Source organism: Sapajus apella, unplaced genomic scaffold (genome assembly GCF_009761245.1).
Source record: "Sapajus apella isolate SASKATOON/1434 unplaced genomic scaffold, GSC_monkey_1.0 scaffold44, whole genome shotgun sequence".
Lineage (NCBI taxonomy): Eukaryota > Metazoa > Chordata > Mammalia > Primates > Cebidae > Sapajus > Sapajus apella.
Window position 1 is genome coordinate 8,651,836 of NW_022436984.1, and position 20,548 is coordinate 8,672,383.

The following is a 20,548-nucleotide window of genomic DNA, read 5'->3' on the forward strand; positions in this document are numbered from 1 at the left end:
AATTTTCTTCATATATGAAATAATGCTTATCATCACTGGTCATTAGAGAAATGCAAAGCAAAACCACATTGAGATACCACCTCATGCCAGTTAAAACGGCAATCAGTCAAAAATCTGGAGACAACAGATGCTGGAGAGGATGTGGAGAAACAGGAACACTTTTATACTGCTGGTGGGAGTGTAAATTAGTTCAACCATTGTGGAAGGCAGTGTGGTGATTCCTCAAGGATCTAAAACAGAAATTCCATTTGACCCAGTAATCCGATTATTGGGTATATACCCAAAGGATCAATGGTAGACTGGACAAGGAAAATGTGGCACATATACACCATGTCCTTTGTAGGGACATGGTTGAACCTGGAAACCATCATTCTCAGCAAACTGACACAAGAATAGAAAATCAAACACCGCATGTTCTCACTTATAGGTGGGTGTTGAACAATGAGAACATATGGACACAGAAAGGGGGGCATCACATACCGGGGTCCATTGGTGGGGGCTAGGGGAGGGATAGTGGGAGGGAGGGTGGGGGAAGGATAACTTGGGGAGAAATGTCAGGTATGGGTGATGGGGAGATGGAGACAGCAAACCACCTTGCCATGAATGTACCTATGCAATAATCTTACATGACCTGCACATGTACCTCAGAATCTAAAGTACAATTTAAAAAAAAAAAATTGTCAAACTGTCTTCTGAAGTGGATGTGCTTTTTGCATTTCCACTAGAAATGAATATGAGTTCTTGTTGTTTGACATTCTTGCCAGTATGTGGTGTTGCAGTGTTTTCAATTTTAGCAACTCAAATAGGTATGTAAGGACATGTCATTGTTTAAATTTTGGATTCCCTGATGACATATGATAGTAAGCATTTTTTAAATAGGCTTATTTGTCATTTGTGTATCTTTGGAGAGGTTTCTGTCAGATGTTTTAGCCACTTTGTAATTAGGTTGTTTTCTTACTGTTGAGGTTTGAGTTCTTTCTATGTTTTTTTTTACAAGTTGTTTATCAGATATGCGTCTTTTTTACATTTTCTTCCAGTCCTCTGCTTTTCCTTTTATTCTTTTACCAATTTCTTTTGCAGAACAGTTTTTATTTTAATGAAGTCCACCTATCAATTTTTCTTTATAAATCATTCTTTTGGTATTATATCTTAAAACTCTTTGCAAACCCAAGGTCACTTCAATATTCTCCAAGTTACATTCTAGGCCTTTTTTTTTTTTATTTTTTGAGATGGAGTTTCGCTCTTCTTGCCCAGGCTAGTGTGCAGTGGCGTGATCTTGTTTCACTGCAACCTCCACCTCCTGGGTTCAAGCAATTCTCCTGCCTCAACCTCCTGAATAGCTGGGATTATAGGCATATGTCACCATGCCCGGCTAATTTCATAATTTTAGTAGACACGAGGGTTTCTCCATGTTGGTCAGGCTGGTCTCCAACTCCTGGCCTAAGATGATCTGCCCACCTTGACCTCCCAAAATGCTGGCATTACAGGTATGAGCAATGGCACCTGGCCCTTCCAAGCATTTTATTGTTTTGATTTTAACTTAAGTTCCATTTTTGATTAATTTTTTGTGAAAAACCTAAGGTATGTGTTTAGATTTTCTTTTTTTTAGCATCTGGATGTCCATCTGTTCCAGCTACCATTTGTCAAAAAGACATTTTTTTTTTCTCTTGGATTTTCTTTTCTTCTTTGTCAAAAATCAGTTAACAAGATTTGTGGGGATTTATTTCTGGACTCTCTGTTAAGGTGATGTCTGTCTGTTCTTTCACAAATCGACATTGTCTGGATCACTGCAGTTTTACAGTAAGTCTTGAAGTTGAGTAATAGCTGTCTTCTAACTTTGTTCTACTTCCTATGGACTATTTTGTGTCTTTTGCCTTTCTGTATCTTTTTTAGAATCAGTTTTTCATATTTATAAAACAGCTTGCTAGAATTTTAACGTGGATCACATTAAGTCTATAGTCAATCTGAGAACTGACATCTTCTCATACATGAATATGGAGAATTGCTCCATTCATTTAGATCTTTGTGTTTTTTTTTTTCTCTTAGAGTCTTAAAGTTTTTCCTACATAGATCTTGTGAAATTTTTGTTAAATTTGTACCTAAGTATTTTTTTGTACTAAGGTAAAAGGGGTTGTATGTTTAATTTTAAATTTCAATTGTTCCTTGTTGTTTATATTTATTTATTAGGGTTTGCATAATAATATAACACAAACTGGGTAGCCCATATTAGCAGAAATTTATTTTCTCACAAGTATAAATCCTAGAAGTCTGAAATAAAATTCCTGGTAGGGCCATACTTCCTCTGAAAATTTTATGGAAGGGTGTGTTCCAACAATGTTCCAACTATGTCTACAGAGATATATATATAATATTACTTCTATAATGTCAGTGAAATCAGTAATCATGACTCTTCTTTTATTTATAATATTCATAATTTGTATCTTTTCTCTCTTTTTTTGCTTAGCCTATATAGAAGTTTGCAAATTTTATTGATATTTTCAACAAATAAGCTTTGGTTTCGTTGATTTTCTCCATTGCTTTACTGTTTTTAATCTTGTTAATTTCTGTGCTGATTTCTGTAATTTATTTCCTTTTGGTCAATTTAGGATTAAATTTTTCTTCTTTCTTTAGTTTTCTAAGAAGCAAGTTGAAATGATCAATTTTAGATTTTTCTTCTTTTCTTATATATGCATTCAATGCTATAAATTTCCCTCTAGTAATTTCACAGAGTCTCCCAAATTTTGAAAAATTGTATCTTCATTTACATTTAGTTCAAAATAGTTTTAAATTTTCTTTTAACTTTTTTTTTCTTTCACCTATATGCCATATAGAAGCATGCTGTTTAATCTACAAACATTTTGGAAATTTCCAGCTATCTTTCTGGTATTGATTTCTAGTGAAATTTCATTTGGTCTGAGTATATTTTACATAATATTTTCTACTTTTATATTTGTTAAAGTGTAGTTTTTGGCCCAGAATGTGGTCTATCTTGGTGAATTTTTTTATGTGAGCATGAGGAGGATGTGAGCTCTGCTGTTGGTGGTTGAAGTACAGGTTGAACGTCCCTAATCTGAAAAGTCAAAATCCAGAATGTTCCAAATCTGAAACTTTTTGAGTGCTGACTTGGATGCCCAAGACAGAGATACCTCTACTTTCTGATGGTTTAATGTACACAAACTTTGTTTCATACACAGAATTATTTAAAATATTATATAGAATTACCTTCAGCTTATGTGTATAAAATATATATGAAACATAAAGAAAATTTTGTGTTTATACTTTGGTTCCATCCTCTAGATATCTTAGTATGTATTCATTACAGCAGGAGGAGAAGCATTTGAAAGTTCTTTTAAAAAATAAACATCTATGTTTACACAATAATCAGCAGTGAAGAGTAATTGGAACATAGTTTGCCTGGGTGAGAGTGTCAGGGTATGAGACAGATAAGATCTATTATGAATAAACCTCAAAGAGCTACACAGAGCAATATGCACCTAATATGAAACTTTGTTTTAAGCCACAAAATACTATTTGCTTTTTCTTTTCCTAAGAAGAGACAAACCTAATATAATATGTAACCTGATACAGTGTGAAGGTAATCAAACTCCCTGGCTGTTTTCCTGTTTTTCTTTTTGTTTTCATTCTTTTTTTGTAAATAAAGTTTTATTGGAACACTCATTGGAATACAACCACATCTATTAATTTACGTGATGGATGGCTGCTTTCTCATTATTACAGCAGATTTGAATAGCTGTGATTGGGAATGGATGCTCTGTAAAACCAAAAATTCTTACTATCTGGTCTTTTATAGAAAGTTTGTTGACTTTAAAGAAGAAAATATAAAAGCAGGAAGACTAATGCAGGGATTGTTGCAATGCTTCCGTCAAGTATGGTGATGGTGTTGAGTGAGATAGATGTGATAAGATTAGTTCAGTAGTCATTTGTAGCAACAAATAAAAGAAAAAAATAGGAATGGTTCTGTCACATACAAGAAGACTAAAGCCTTCATTAAAATAGTCAGCAGTACCTCTTAATGGCTGAGAATTTTAGAGAATGTGATTTCTAAATTTTTAGAGGAAAGGAAATGTTCCCACATGTATTAATCAGGGTTCTCTTAGAGGGACAGGGCTAATAGGATAGATGCATAAATGAAAGGGAGTTTATTAAGCAGTGTTGACTCGAAATCACAAGGTGAAGACCCACAATAGGCTGCCTGCAAGCTCAGAAGTAAGGAGGCGAATCTGAGTCCTGAAACCTCAAAAGTAGAGAAGGTGACAGTGCAGCCTTCAATCTGTGGCCGGGGAGCTGGGAGCCCCTGGCAAATCACTGGTATAGGTCCAAGAGTACAAAAGCTGAAGAACTTAGAGTCCAATGTTTAAGGGCAGAAAGAACCCAGCACAGAAGAAAGATGGAGGCCAGAAGACCTAGCCAGTCTTGTTCTTCCATGTTCCTCTGCCTGCTTTTATATGAGCCACCTTAGGAGCTGATTAGATGGTGCCCATCTAGATTGAGGGTGGGTCTGCCTCTCTTAGTCCACTAACTGAAATGTTAATTTCCTTTGGCAACATCCTCACAGACACACGCAGGAACAATACTTTGTATCCTTCAATCCAATCAAGTTGACACTTCATATTAAACATCACACCGCAGTAGATTCTATGATCATTTTTGCGTGCTCCAAAGACGGTACAAGACGGTACAAAGTTAATAAGCATTGCTGCTTGTTAAGTAGAAGTGTGATTTTCTTCAGTGAGAGCATCCTTCATTGTCTTTTTTTTGTTTTGTTTTTGTTTGTTTTTTTTTTTAATCTGTAAAGGGAAGGTGATTTTAGCTCATGATGTTATAGCAAAGGTGGGGTGAGCTGGTGGGGTCAGGCAGGCCCAGTGAGGAATAGCCATGGGATTTCTTATTTTTTTTCTAAAAAAAAAAAAAAAAAAGAAGAAAGAAAGAAAGAAAAAAAAAGAATGAAGGAGAGGAAGAAAGAGAAAGAGGAAGAGGGAGAGAGAACAGGGGTGTTGCTTTATTGCCCGGGCTAGAATGCAGTCTAAAAATGGGTATGCCTATAATTGTGCTTAATAACAGAGACATGAAAAAAAAAAATGAGGGAAGAAAATAACAAACAAGCAGCCAACCAATATTTCATTTAAACCTGTAAATAGATGTGATGCACTGATAAGAGTGTATATTTTGTGTATTTAAAGTGGAGAGTTCTATAAATGTTAAGTTTACTTGTTCCAGATCTGAGTTCAAATCCTGGATATCGTTGTTAATTTTCTGTCTCATTGATCTGTCTAATATTGATGTTGAAGTCTCCCACTATTATTGTGCAGGAGTCTAAGTCTCTTTATAAGTCTTATATATCTGGGTATTACTGTATTGGGTGCATATATATTTAGGATCTTTAGCTCTTCTTGCTGCATTGATCCTTTTATCATTATGTAATATCCTTCTTTGCTTCTTTTGATATTTGTTACTTTAGAGCAACTACTGCTTTTTATTTATTTATTTTTGCTCTCCATTTGGTTGGTAAATCTTTCTCCATCCCTTTGTTTTGAGTCTTTGTGTATCCTTGCATGCAAGATGGGTCTGGATGTAGCATACGGATGGGTTTTGGCTTTTTTTGCCAGTCTGTGTCTTTGGATTGGGGGATTTAGTCAATTTAAATTTAGAATTAATAGTAATATATGTGAGTTTAATACTGCCATTTAATGTTAGCTGGCTGTTTTGCCTATTAGTTGATGTAAATTCTTGATTATGTTGATACTCTTTACTTTTTGGTATTTTTTAGAAAGGCTGATACTGGTTGTTCCTTTCTATGTGTAGTGGTTCTTTCGGAAGCTCTTATAAAGCAGGCCTGGTGGTGATGAAATCTCTGAGTGCTTGCTTGTTCACAAAAGATTTTATTTTTCCTTCACTTATGAAGCTTAGTTTGGCTGGATGTAAAATTCTGGGTTGAAAGATCTTTTCTTTAAGAATGTTGAATATTGGCCCCCACTCTCTTCTAGCTTGTAGGGTTTCTGCTGAGAGATCTGCTGTGAGTCTGATAGGCTTCCCTTTATGGGTAACCTGACCTTACTCTCTGGCTGCCCTCAGTGTTTTCTCCTTTTCAACACTGGTGTATTTGGCGATTATGTGCCTTGAGGTTGGTCTTCTTGAGGAATATCTTTGTGGTGTTCTCTGTATTACCTGGAGTTGAATATTGTCCTGCCTTGCTAGGTTGGGAAAGTTTTCCTGAATAATATCCTGAAGCGTATTTTCCAGCTTGGATTGATTCTCTTTGTCACATTCAGGTACACCTATCAAGCGCAGATTAGGTCTTTTCACATAGTCCCATATTTCTTGGAGACTTTGCTCATTCCTTTTTATCCTTTTCTCTCTAATCTTGTCTTCTCATTTTATTTCATTAAATTGGTCTTCGACTTCTGATATCTTTTCTTCTGCTTGATCGATTCAGCTGTTAAAACTTGTGCATAGTTCGTGAAGTTCTCGTGTTGTTTTTCAACTCCATTAATTCACTTATATTCCTCTCTAAATTGTGTATTCTTGTTAACATTTCGTCAAACCTTTTTTCAAAGTTCTTAGTTTCTTTGCATTGGGTTAGAACAAGTTCTTTTAATTCACAGAAGTTTCTTATCCACCTTTCGAAGCCTGCTTCTGCTAATGGAACACACTTGTTCTCCATCAGGCCTTGTTCCATTGCTGATAAGGAACTGTGATCCCCTGTAGAGGGAGAGGAGTTCTGATTTTGGGTATTTTCAGCCTTTTTAGGCTGTTTTCTTCCCTTCGTTATAAATTTATCCATCTGTGGTCTTTATAATTACCGTCTTTGTAATTGGGTTTCTGAGTGGACGTCCAACTTGTTGATTCCCAGTGCTAAAATCTGAGCAACCCACTGCACCAGCCAAAACAGCGGCGTTATGATTGATGGTGCTTTTCTGACTCTGCACCAAGAGCCACCGCACCAAGGCAGCGGCAAAACCACCTCGCCAGCCACAAGAGTCACGCTGGTGACCCGAGGGGCTCCTCTGCTGGGAATCTCCTGGTGCGTGAGCAACAAAAATTTGTCTGAAAGTGTGGCGTCCTCTCATTCTCTGCACTTTCACTGGGAGCTACAATCCCGAGGTGCTAGTGATCAGCCATCTTGGATCTCTCTTGCATCCTTCATTCTCAAAACTGTACTAGAGCTATGGAATTTTATTCCACAAGCTTTTCTTCATGACAGAATTCTGAGTTTTATTTAGTGAAAATTTTAAAGTAGAGATGCTTATGGGAGGTGACTTTTGTACTACTTACAAGACAACTGTGGATTTAGCAGAGCAAGGGAAGTTCGCTAAATTAATCAGGAACTGAGTGAAAGCAGATCCCAAATGAGTCCTGGGAATATGAGGCAACTTCAAAGACAATTTGTCACTGAGTGACATTTCGCCATTCAAAATGATGAAGGAATAAATGACCATGAGAGAATTTATGTTTTTACTCTTTTGGAAAAAAATTATAAACATAATTTTTAAAACAATGTATAAAGTAAGCATAAACCAATACTCAAAAATAAATATAAAACTTATGAGTAACAGAAATTCTCCAGTAGAAACATAAATTATTGGCAAGGACTATACTGTTTTATGAAAATTTCAACAAAATTCTGAAGTCATGATTAAATAAATGAATATAGGTAATTATGTATATTCCATATTTATATTCCTTTCCTTTTATCATTTTTTGCTGGGGAGGAGTATCTTCTATCATTAGCAAGAAGTATTATTGAATTAAAACCACTCGTGCCCAGTCCTAGCCCTGTCCCACTTAGGCCTTGGAAAAAGTTATCATCCTTTTTTTTTTCCTCCCTCTCTGGGACTTTCACAAATCCTGAAAGATTTTTCCAGTTTTCATGCAACGCAAAACATAAGGCCTTGGAATCAGAAGTCGTCAATCTTAGAGTTTGAAAAAAGGTCATAAATATCATATTTAAGAGTATAGACTTTTCAAAGCCAAGCAGATCTGGCTTCAAAATTGATCTCAGGATCTAACTCATTTAGCAGCTTACATAACTTTCTGTTTCCATTTTTATGTATAAAACAACAACAAAAGGTCTTTCCTGTGTTTTTGTGGAGTTTTGAATGTATTTTTGTACATAAATCATTAAGCCTAGTTTCTGGTACATAGTAGATGTGCAATAAACAACAGCTTATGTAATTGCTACACCCAAATTTTGCTGATATTCCATTTTTTGAACTCTGTTATTCCCTCTTGTACTATGGTACTTTTTTACTCTGATACATAATATCTCCTGTTTCCGCATTTTTTGCTTACTCTTCTATCCACCACCCTACTATCCTTGACCCATTGTTTTCTTGGCTGAGCCTTTGTTGTGTATGCTACATCTTTTCTGCCATGCCACTTCTGGAGGGCTGTAAATATTTACATGTATTTCCTCCCAGGCTGCTAGAATCTGTCTGCTTTTTAAAGTAAAAAAAATAAAGGTGATAAATATAAGTGTGGTGACCACACAATTTACAATCACACAGGGATAATTTGAGGATCAAAGTGAATTCTCTCAATAATTACAACAAGGCATCTGGTATTACCCAAAACCTTCCTAGGCAAACAGGTAAGTATCGTTACCGTATTTATGAGCAAAGTTACTGCTGAAATTTTACTTTGAAAGCACAGTAAAATGCATTTCCTCATTGCCATCTATCATTCAGGACCTTGCAAACAGTTTCATTTTCTAAAAAGTGCTGATTGTTATGGTTTCTGGATGCTCAGATCAGCTTTATGTACTGAAATGGGAACTGGCTCAATGCCCCCAAATACTTGCAATTAAAAGATGCAGGTGATAGTATCAACGGCAAAAAAAAACTCAGAGGAAATATAAGGCCAGGTAATCACTGACTCTGTGTGTTACCATATCACATTGACCATTTTCACTGCTGTGTTTCATAATGATTCATTTCATTGTCCAAATAAAGATTGATATAGATGGCCAAAATTAAACTCCCTTACTTTTGCTTACTAAAATACAAACAGTGCCTAAACTCATGAATGACTGCAGCAGCAATCAATCTGAATCATGTATCAGATAGCCACAGTCAGTGCAGTTTCCCTGTGAATGCATTAGACTTAATTTAAAATGGCAAAATACGGGTAAATAAATCAATAGGTTACTCTGCTAGACTTATGTTGTGTGTGTTGAGTAGCTCAGTGATAGAACTGGCAGAAGTTCCTGTTAAGTCCGTGAACATTTATCGAGCAGATGCTGTATGTCAGACACAGTGCTAGACACTAAAGACAGTGCTCTTGGTGACGTAGAGGAGCGGGGTAAGCACCTTGTCATGCCTGTCACTGTGTTTCACTTAGCTTGCTGGGACATAATTATCAACTCATTTTTTCCATATATTACAGATATGTAGGGTGAGGAGGACATAGCATTTTCCTCCTTTAAAAATACGAATGAATCATGTATGTCACTTGGTGAAAGTTGGCAATATTTGCTTGTTACCTGAAAATGGAAAAGTAGCTTGCCTCTGGATGTTTTATATGTTGCTGGAAACTACACTATTGTCTCAAACATAACCTCTTCACCACAATCCTATCTCAAAGATATGAGATGCTGTATGCCTACTGGATGGATGATTTGTGTCCAAGTCATGCCTCTTCTATTCCTTAAAGCAACCATATCATACTTCCTTGTTTTTGTTTTTGTTTTGAGATGGTGTTTTGCTCTTGTTGCACAGGCTGGAGTGCAATGGCGCAATCTTGGCTCACCACAACCTTCACCTCCAGGTTCAAGTGATTCTCCTGCCTCAGCCTCCCGAGTAGCTGGGGTTACAGGAATGTGCCACCACGCCCAGCTAATTTTGAATTTTTAGTAGAAATTGGGTTTCTTATAATGTTGACCAGGCTGGTCTTGAACTCCTGACCTTGTGATCCACCTGCCTTGGCCTCCCAAAGTGTTGGGATTACAGGCGTGAGCCACCATACCTGACCCTTACCACCTTCTTAACAACCAATTACCTCTTTCATTAATTTAAGTTTGATTTCTGTCAGAATTATGGATAGCCAGACTACTGTACTAATGTATCTGATTTGCTCCATGCATTCAGAATTCTGGTCATTATTGATGCTTTCCTCCTATTATGCAGCATTATAAAGCTGTCTGAGAGGCTTAGAGTTCCTAACCAGCTTATGTAGTAGTTTCCTAGTACTGCCATAACAAATTAAAACAAGTTAGGTGGATTTAAACAACAGAATCTTATTATTTTACCTTCTGGAGGCTAGAGCTCTGAAGTCCAGGTATAGTCAGGACCTTGTGCCCTCTAGGACTGTGGATAGAATAGAACCCTTCCTTGCATCTTCCTAGCCTCTAGTGGTGGTCATCAATCCTTAGCATTCTTGGACTTGCAGCTACATCACTCCAGTCTCTGCTTCTATCATCACAAAGTATTCTCCCTGTGAGTCTTTCTTCACACACTGTTTTCCTCTTACCAGGATACCAGTCATATTGGAATAGATTCACACTGATGACAGCATCTTAATTTGGTTATATCTGCAAAAACTATTTCCAAATAAAGTCATAGCCACAAGTACCTGGGGTGAGGACTCCAACGTATATTTTTGTGGGACAAAATTCAACCCATAACAAACGATGACATCTGGATCTCCTACTGGAGAGCCTACGGGAGAGCTGGCTCTCCAGCAGGAGATCCAGATGTCATCGTTTGGTGGGGGTTGAATTTTGTCCCACAAATGCATAACCAAATAAGGCATATTCTTCATTTACTGAAAGTCTTCCCTGATATCTAGAGCAAAGTGATTTCTCTCTTAACTCATACATTTATGTCTATTATCGTTGTCATTACCATGAATTGTTCATTGTCAGCCTCTCCCTCCAAAGTGTAGGAGGGGGGTTCTTTAAAAGCATCATTAAAAAATGATGGGCCATGAAGAAAGAATCATTTTCAACTCTAATGTCTCACTAAGCAGGCTGTAAGGGATACCATCTAGGGATTCTACACTGCTAAGTACCTATTCAGGGCTTACCTCTCTGATCTCATAAGGAGATATGGATGAGGCTCACAGCACTAAAGGAAAGGCTTTAACACAAGACACCTGAAGTAAGCAGTAGCCACATCTGAGATTAGACCCTCGATGGTGACCACATAGGCAACAGTTGGGATGAGACAGCCAGAACAACAGTACCAGTTTCTACAACAGCAGGGGACCAGGAAAGTAGCTCTCAGTCTAGGTAGATAAGCAAAAGCCTCCATTGCCTGTAGACACAGCCTTAACATTTACTCTAAGGTCAAAAGTTTCCATGTGAACTTTCAGAGTGAGAGAGGAAAGGCATTAGCTAAAAACTAACTCAGGGAAAGAGAAGTTAAAACACTTGGTCTGTTACATTTTTCTACTGATTCTTGGGTGATGTTGACAAAAGAGAAAAAAAAAGGAGATAAACTTGTTTAATTTTCTTGCAAACATGCTGATATTTACCTCCAAAAAACTAGACCTAATATTTTCTAGAAGAAGAGTTCTTATCTGTCGAATATTTGTAATGGAATATTTCTCATCTAGGATAAATTGTTGTAAACACTCTTAGAATCTATGGATTTATGATGCGTAGCTTCCTTGAAAATGTCACATAAACTAAGCAATTATTTATGGTAGAAAATGAATATATTTCATTACCTAAAACATTCCTGCTGTGCAAGATTATTTTCATCCATTACCCTGGAGCAGATAGGGTATCCAATGAGGACATGTGGAGCTCAGAGAGCCATGTGCAATGGCTCTCCCTTACTCTGTTTTCCTGTGTTCTTATTTGTGTCTCTTTGATGATGTTAGTGAAGTTTTACAGAGGGCAAAATTTCAGATCCAGATAAGTTTGATGTGTCAATATAATCATTTATGTACACTTTTCTGCTGTATTCTAGTTGGAAGCTTTCAGAAGCTTCCATATCTTTCTCTGGGTATAGCAAAACAAGAAAAGGACGCACAAGGATATGGGGACCCACACCTCTTCCTTAAAGATGAAGGATATCTGGAATTTACCATGGATAAAAGAACTACTGATGGATGGAAATTCATGAGGTAGACAATTTTGTGGGTTTAAGATTCTCTAAGGAAAGTGGGGGTTTTTTGCACTTTTTTGCACAATAACTACTGATACATCAAGTTTTATTTCTGATTACAAAAACAATAAACATTTAGAAATTCTAAAATCTTTAAACATTCATAATTTTGAGAGCAAGAAGCATTTTTGACATTTTATTAGTTTAATAGTTTCAATTTCTCATTCTCTCATTTTATCTCTTTAATTAGCAATTTTAAACAGAATTGGGATTGCAATTAATAGTGTTTTAAAACCTGCCATTTAACTTTATGTATATGTTATGAGAATTCTTTAGTGCTAAAGTTCTATAAAATCAAAAAAAGATTTTCATAATTTATATTTTATAGAGAAAAATATTAACCAATACCCTATTAATCATTTGCATTTTTGACAATTATGAGGAAAGCTGTCACGACTGTCTGTTTATATACTCACTGTCATTCCATAAAATAATCAATTATATAAATTGATTATTATGCCTATGCCATAATTTATTTTTCTATTCTGTGGTAATTGGGTAGTTTCCAGCTTGGCCCAAATATTGTTTCTATGAAGATTTTACTGCATGCCCTTTGGTGAATATATGTGTACCTAGGAGTGTATTTTTTGGATCATAGGGTGTTGTTATTTTTAGCTTCTCTCCCACTTTTATCTGAACCTAATGTTGCCTTTATTGTTTCTATGATAAGTTGAATTATATCCCCAGCTATTTCTTTTCTTGGGTGGGGATTTTTCTTGGAAGGAAATTTTGGTGTAGTTGTTTAGTTTTTCCAGATTGCTATAGCTCCTTCACACTTTCCACAGAGACCTTATGTTCAGCTGCTGTTGGCACATGTAAAATGCTTTCTAGTTTCAGGTGCTTTTTTCAAGTTAGTACATTGGTCTTTCCAATTAATATTTTTTAAATTATGGTGTTCTCTGATATTTCCTTCTACTTCCTTTTGCACAGGTGCTGATAATGTGCAGTTCTTACAGTGGTTGGTGATTTGTTCTCACCCACGTATATTTTGGAGTTCCCCGGAATACAATTTATCATCTTACTATCCAGTTGTGCTGTAGATGTTACCCATGAATATTTGGTTTTGCTACTACTGTTGGTGTGTCTATTAGAGTTAGGGTTTAATATGAAAAACATGCTTCCTTTGCTATCATCTCTCTTCAATACTTCTTTTAAAAAAATTAAGATAGAGTAGTTTTATTTGAGGAGATTGTACAGGAGAAACTAAAGTAACCATTTAAGCCTTTGGACAATGTTATATTTCTCCAGCATTGATTTCGCTCTGGCAGGAAGTTAGGGTATAGGACAATCATAATAATCCCATCGAAGATTAGGTTGATAGGGCTGTGAAACCAGTCTAAATATAGCTTATAATTCTTTCTATAATGTAGTTTTTCAGGACTTTCAAATGAGACTTTGAAAGTCTGTTATCTCTTTTTTAAGATGCTGATCTTCATTTCTTGTTTCCTCAACCATGTAAGCCTTCCAGAAATCCTTTGCGTTTTTCTTGTAATGATATATTGCATTCGTTGACTTATGAGTGTTAAATAAGGTTTGCATTCTTAGTATTAGCCACATTTGATCATGTATTATCTTTTTTATATATTGCTTTTTGATTTGCTCTTATTCTTTCAAAGAGATTTGTGACTATGTTCATGAAATATTGGTCTGTAATTTTCTTGAAATGTTTTTATCTGGTATGGTATTTAAGTAAGGCTGCCCTCATAAGTTGGGAAATGTTCTCTCCACCAATATTGTTTTGAAAAAGATAATGCAGAGGTGGTATGATTTCTTTCTTATTTATGATTTCTTTCTAAAATGTTTTTATCTTATACATCTATTCACCAGTAAAACTGTATTGGTCTGATGTTCTCTTGCTATTGTTTTGTCCTGTGTTTGGAATGTATTTACTAATTCAGTTCTTATTATCTCTATGTTGCAGGGTTAAATAGGTTATCTGTTCCTTCTTGAATGAGCTTTGGTACTTAGCTTCTTCCAATAAATTGGTCCATTTCATCTCAGCTATCAAATTTATAGACTTGGGAGGTCACAGTATTCTCTTATAATCTTACTAATTGCTAGGGGATCTGTACTAATCACTTTTTTAAAAATGTGCTTTTGGTAATTTTATCTTCTCTCTTTTTATTCTTGGTTATTTTTATTTTCAAAGAACTCTGTTTTGACTTACTAATTTTCTTTATGCTCTTATTATTTTCAATTTTATTGATTTCTGCATTAATTTTCTTCCCTCTTGTTCTATTTCTTTAAATTTAATGTACTCATCATTCTTCAGTGTCATAAGATGAAAGCTTAGGCTATTAATTTTATGCTCTTCTAGTTTTTAAATAGACATTTAATGCTACAAAAATATACTTTCTAGCCCTGATTTAGCAACATTCTATATATTTTGATGTTAAATTGTCAATTTTAATTAGTTATAAAGGAGTCTTATGTTCTCTTTAGACATCTTATTTTGGGTTATTTGCAGATGTGCTGGATCACTTCCAAATACTTAGAAATTTTTCATCTATCTTTCTCTTTTTAACTTCAAGTTTAAATCTGTTGTGGTCTTAAATTACATTGTGTGATAACTATTCTTTTACATATGTCGAGCTATGTTTTATATCCCTTAGCATAGTCTATTCTGGTGTATGTTCTGAGTGAACGTCAAAAAATGTGTTTTTATTCTGTTGTTTGAAGTGTTCTATAAATGTCAATTAGGTTGATAAATAACCCTGTTCAGATCATCTATATTCTTACTGGTTTTCTGCCTGCTTGATATATCAGTTATTGCTATGTGGTATTGAAATTTCCCACTATAGTTCTGGTTTTGTCTATTCTTTTATTTTTTTTTTATCAGTTTTTATCTCATGTCTTTTGATACTCTGCTGGTATAATACAGTCTTTTAAAATGTGTCATGACCGATCTCTGAGGAATCTGGCTAGTGTCTGCTTCAACATCTTCTTGAGTAGATATGTCCATACTCTCAGCCACTTGGGTTCTCTGAGTCACTGTATACAGTCCCTAATTGCCCCAGGGCCAGGTACCAGATACAGGAACAGCCTCTGTGTTCCAAAGCCTACTGATATTTTTCAAACTAACCAAACCTCAGCCTGTTTAAACAGCCTTGTCCTTTCCTTCTGAAGAAACCCAAGTGGTTCTGTGTGACCTACTATGCTATTGAGTGGAGACTATGAAACTATACAACTTTTTCCAGTTTCTCTCTCTTCATCTGTGTGTGGCTTCACGATACCATATCTAAGCTAATATGGTTGAAAGAGTTGGTCAGTACAACATGTTTAGGATTGTAATGTATTTTTGGAGAATTAATTGCTTTATCATTATGTAATGTTTTTCTTAATTCCTAATAATCTCTGTTGACCAGAAATCAGCTTTGTGTGAAATTATTATAGCTATTCCAACTTTCTTTTGATTACAGTTAGTATATTTTATTTTATCTCATCTTTTTGCTTTTCACCTATCTGCCTTTTAAAAATTTATCACAAATATTATGTAGACATAATTTAGGTGAATCTTCTTTTCATTCAATCTGTCAATCTCTCTTTAACTCTGTTTAATTACTTACATGTACAATTATTTAAAATATATTTATATTAAAATATTACGACTCCTTTCTATTTATTGCATTTGTTTGTTGTTTCTTTTTTCTTTTTTGGCCTTCTCTGTTTTCATTGAGAATTTTTATGCTTTCCTTTTGTGTAAGCTATTAACTTATGTACACTGAGAAAATTGGTTTTGCTCTAAGATTTATAATGTAGACTGTTGTTGAAATCCTCCCTAAAATAGTACTCTTGTGTTCATTTGTAATGTAAGTACCTTATAATAAAATACTCCAAGTTCCTCCCTCCCATCTCTTGTGACATAGTTGTAATTTATTTCCCTTTTATATAACTTTTAGTACCCAATACATTGTTATGTTATTTACATCATACATGTAATTTTGTAAAATGAAAATTTATATTAAAATAGTATTATTTAAACAGTTATCTTTTAGATAAATTTGAAATAAGAAAAATTGATATAAAATATTATATTTTACCTTCATTTATAACTTTTCTTATGTTTTTTTTCAATATAAATCCATATGTCTTAGCTATATCATTCTTTTGCCTGAAGAAGTTCTTTTAGCATTTTTCTTGAGGCTGGTGAGCTGGCAACGAAGACAATAAGTTATCTATTTTGTTACTTGAAGAAAATGTTTAATTCACTTCTATATTTTAATAGTTGATATATGATATCTGAACATATTAGGTAAGTACATCTGATATTTGATTAATATTTTCAATGTTTCAAACATACAATATTTTCATTGTATTTAGAAATTTAAATTTGCAGGATTTGCAGGGTTTTTCCCCCAAGACTTAAATATTTTATTCCACTGACACCTTGTTTTCAGAATTTGTTACAAAAAGTCTGTTTTAATTCTCATTCTTGAGTAGAAAAAAAGTCATCCACCCTCCTTCTGGAAGTCCTTAAAATGCTCTCTTTTTCTTTGGAAAATCGGATTTTTGCATGAGGAATTATGTTGATCTGGCTACAAGGGGGGTTTGTCTGACAGTTTTTTGTAGCTCTGTGTTCCAGAGATTTTTAATATCATAATGACCATTTTTTGATTCCTTGATTAGCTTTGGAACTTCCCTTTTTGTTGTCCCTCAGAGAAAGTTTGTCTCTTGCAGCTTTCTTAACTGACGTCCACTGTCCATTGGAGGCTTACTAGCCTGGTGTTAGAATGTAGGGGAGGGGCATTCTCTAATCTTCTTTTTAAGTCTAAATTATTGGAGTGCACTGTTGACCTTTGTCTTAGCAGTGTGGTCTTCACAAGTATCCCTCTTGCGGGAGAAGAGGTTGGTTCCTTTTATCTTCTAGTTCTTTCTGTGACTGCAGCAAGTGTTTTCTAGGGTCTCCAGTCAATGCATTTGAGCCCTTTCCCCTACAGTTTATGGCTTCTCATACCCCTCCACACATAGGTGAGACAGGGAGGCTAAATTAAAGTTGGGGTAGAATGAAATTAACTTCTAGCAGGAATACGATTTCACTTTTGTCTTCTGGGAAAGTCCTTCTCTGGATTAAACTTTTTATTTCCTAAGCATGTGGTTTTTTTTTTTTTTAAATGTATTGATATTCCTTATTAATCAAATATCAGTATAAATTGTTCTTCAGATATAGTCCCAATTTTCCCTGGCTTAGTGGTCATTTGTTCCACTGAATGCCCAAAGAACATTGCACACATCTTTTTTTATAAGTTCTCAGGCAAATCAACATTCCAATTGTTTGTTTGGTACTAGAGTCTCTAAATAAGTTGTTTTACAAATCAGAAAACTATCTCTGCCTTCATAGCTTTAACACAATGCCTAATGTATAATAGGTACTTTATAATACAATTAATTAAGTCAGTCATTCTGTGAAAGTACATTGAGCTCTTACCATATAAAGGCATTTTTTAAATTATTGGAAATACATCAGTAGACAAAACAAATACAATTTCCAACCTCAGGGAGTGTATATTCTGGTAGGAAGAAGACAAGTAACAAGTAATGAATCAAATACAGTATGTCAGGTAGTGCTAAAAGTAAGAGGAGTAAATTAAATAAAGAGTGATGAAGGTTGCTCTTTCATGGCTCTTGATAAAATGATCAAGGAAGTGTTCATGTCTGAGTTGGCATATGAACATACTTGAATGAAGTGGGAAATTAACTAAACACTGCTATAATAAGAGTTGAATAGTAAATGAATTACAGGGACAGGTGCATTTAAGGGTTCCATGGTTTTCTGCTTGTCTTTGACTACCTTTCTCTCATAGTTTCTGCTTCCCTCATATTGAGATAATAAGTCAAGTCACAGTCAGTTATTTTTGGGAGCATCTTCAATATGCCTGGGTGATATAATATACTTCTATCTGTTTCAGAAAAGCAATTTGGTCACAGGGAGTAATTTTCACTAGTAGAAAAATCACTGCCTACTTTTCCAATCCTACAAAAAATTATTAGATATTGGAGTCATAAATAAAATGTAATCCTTCCATCCTTAAGTGATCTCTATATGCTTTACCATTTAGACCTTGATTTCCCTGAAACAGACAAACTTAATCTGCAGCTATATTTGGCATTTGTAGAATCTGCTATTATAACAGTTAGTACATTGTTTTAAAGTTAATTGCTTATTCCTATATATCATCTATAAGTGTGGGAGTTCTTCCAAAGCATGGATTGCATCTTCTTCATTAGAAAATTTATCAAGATTCCTGGCACAGAGTTCCTATTAAATAAGTGTTTGTCAAATTATATTGATGATTAGCCAGTTCTACATTTTAAGTACATTTGCCATAATATTGAACAAGCAAATAAATCCAGCGTAGAAAGTTATTTTAGTGTTCATGCAGGGACTTCTTGAAGTATATTTGTTGATTAATATTTTTCAATTGTCCCTTTTTAATTTTTTAAAAATGAAGAATCTTAACAATGAAAGGCTTTATCTTGAATCTAAGTGGCATACAATAATTTACTATCATTTTTGGAGACTTGGAAATCTAAAACTGTATAATATTGTCAGCTTTTGCCTACTGAAAAATCATCTTCATATTCTGAGGTTACTTCCGATAGGATACACTGCCCTGTCATTTCATTCTGCTCTATTAAAAGCTTCTTAATTAAAGAGATAATTAAGAATATTCTAATTCTATTGAATTCTGCATGTAATATATTTGGCAGATTGCCGATGGACATAAAGATAAATAATATTAAAGATTTTAAAACTTGGCTCAGTTTTCTTTTTCTTTGCTATTGTAACACTTCAGAAAATATTTTTTAGTTGTCGGAGGCCCAGATTCAGCCTGGCACAATGAAACGCTACTACTCAATAGATATACACACATAGAATTTAATACTGACAAACATTCTCCACCCACCTTTTACTAAAAGCCACTCATTTCATGTGTGCTTTTCTGCAGATAATACAGCATGACTGATTCTTTACTATCTAAGCCAATGCCAAATAAAATAAATTTTGAAGTATATATTCACATTTCCATGAAACAGTAAAATCATGAGCAACTATATAGTTTTCCCATTGCTCATATGAGATATAATTGGTTCCTTCTTAGAGTTGAAAAAATAAATAAAAAGCCTCAAATTCCCACATTAAAAATGAATATATCTTTTCTCTTCAGGAGAAAGATTAATGTTAAAGGATCAAAACCACAGACATTCACTCAGGAAAGTTTTGGCGATCTGTGCCTATAGAGAACATTTACTATGCAACTGATTTAAATTTCAAAGTAACATGGGATTGAATTGTAATGAACAGAATAAAAAAGGTTCTGCTTCTCCAAATAATAGAAAATGTGAGGTTACATGTATTTAAACTATTAAAAGTATACCTGAGTCCATAGACTTGGAAAGGAAGAGCCTAACTCTGCTAAATACAAAAAAAAAGAAAACAGCAACAGAAAACACCCCATGTCAATTTTGCTAACCAAGAATCAAAGGTAAACAACACATAAAGTACAATAACCATATAAGATAAATTGTAGGTTGAGAATGAGACACCTACAAAAGAAGAATAAAGGACTATGTACATTCAGCAGTAAGAATAAAGGTCCCAGTCTGAAACTGGATTTTAAGAAACGATGTCCTCATATATAAACACTGGTCTAGGGTTGTATTCTGGAAGTCAGAGTAAATGAAGTCACAAAAAATTGAAACCCTGAGCACAAGATACAAAGTTTCAGAGCTCAACTTTGTGCAAACCACGTGGTAAAGAAACTAAGTCTAAAAATCTCAGTTATTTAGGAATTGGCGAACCCATTAGGAAAGAGGTGAAAACAACCATAAAAATCATGCTCTGGAAGGCATCCACAATACACAAACCACGTGAGACTACTGAAGATTTAACCTCATTGAAGTTGAGCTCCTAGACCACATATATGTATAGCCAATGGACATATAAGAAAAGTGCAATGCTAAGAAAGACAACCATAAATTAAATAACTGGAAGGATTTATGATTGGGGATTTGAGATATTAAAGTCACTTGAAAAGAGCTTTAATATATATATATATTTAAAATGCGTAAATAAATAAAGGGAGTAGTAGCATCCAAAAAAATACAAAGGGGGAAATTAGGAAGCAAGATGAGACAATATAAATCAACAAAGTAGAAATTTTCTTTTTCTTTTACTTTTTTCGTCTATATCTCAGAAGAAATTAGAAGAGAACATAGAAATCTTAGAAGTAAGGATTACTCACTGCCTGTGAGACCTTAGGCTTGTTACTTAACCCCATTCTTTTCAGTTTTCCAATCTGTAAGATTGGATAACTAATTGAGGTGATGTGGAATTTAACATAGTTAAAGCATTTAGATTAGTGCTTGGTGCAGCATAATCAGTCATTATATATTAGCACTTATTATTATACAAAATAATG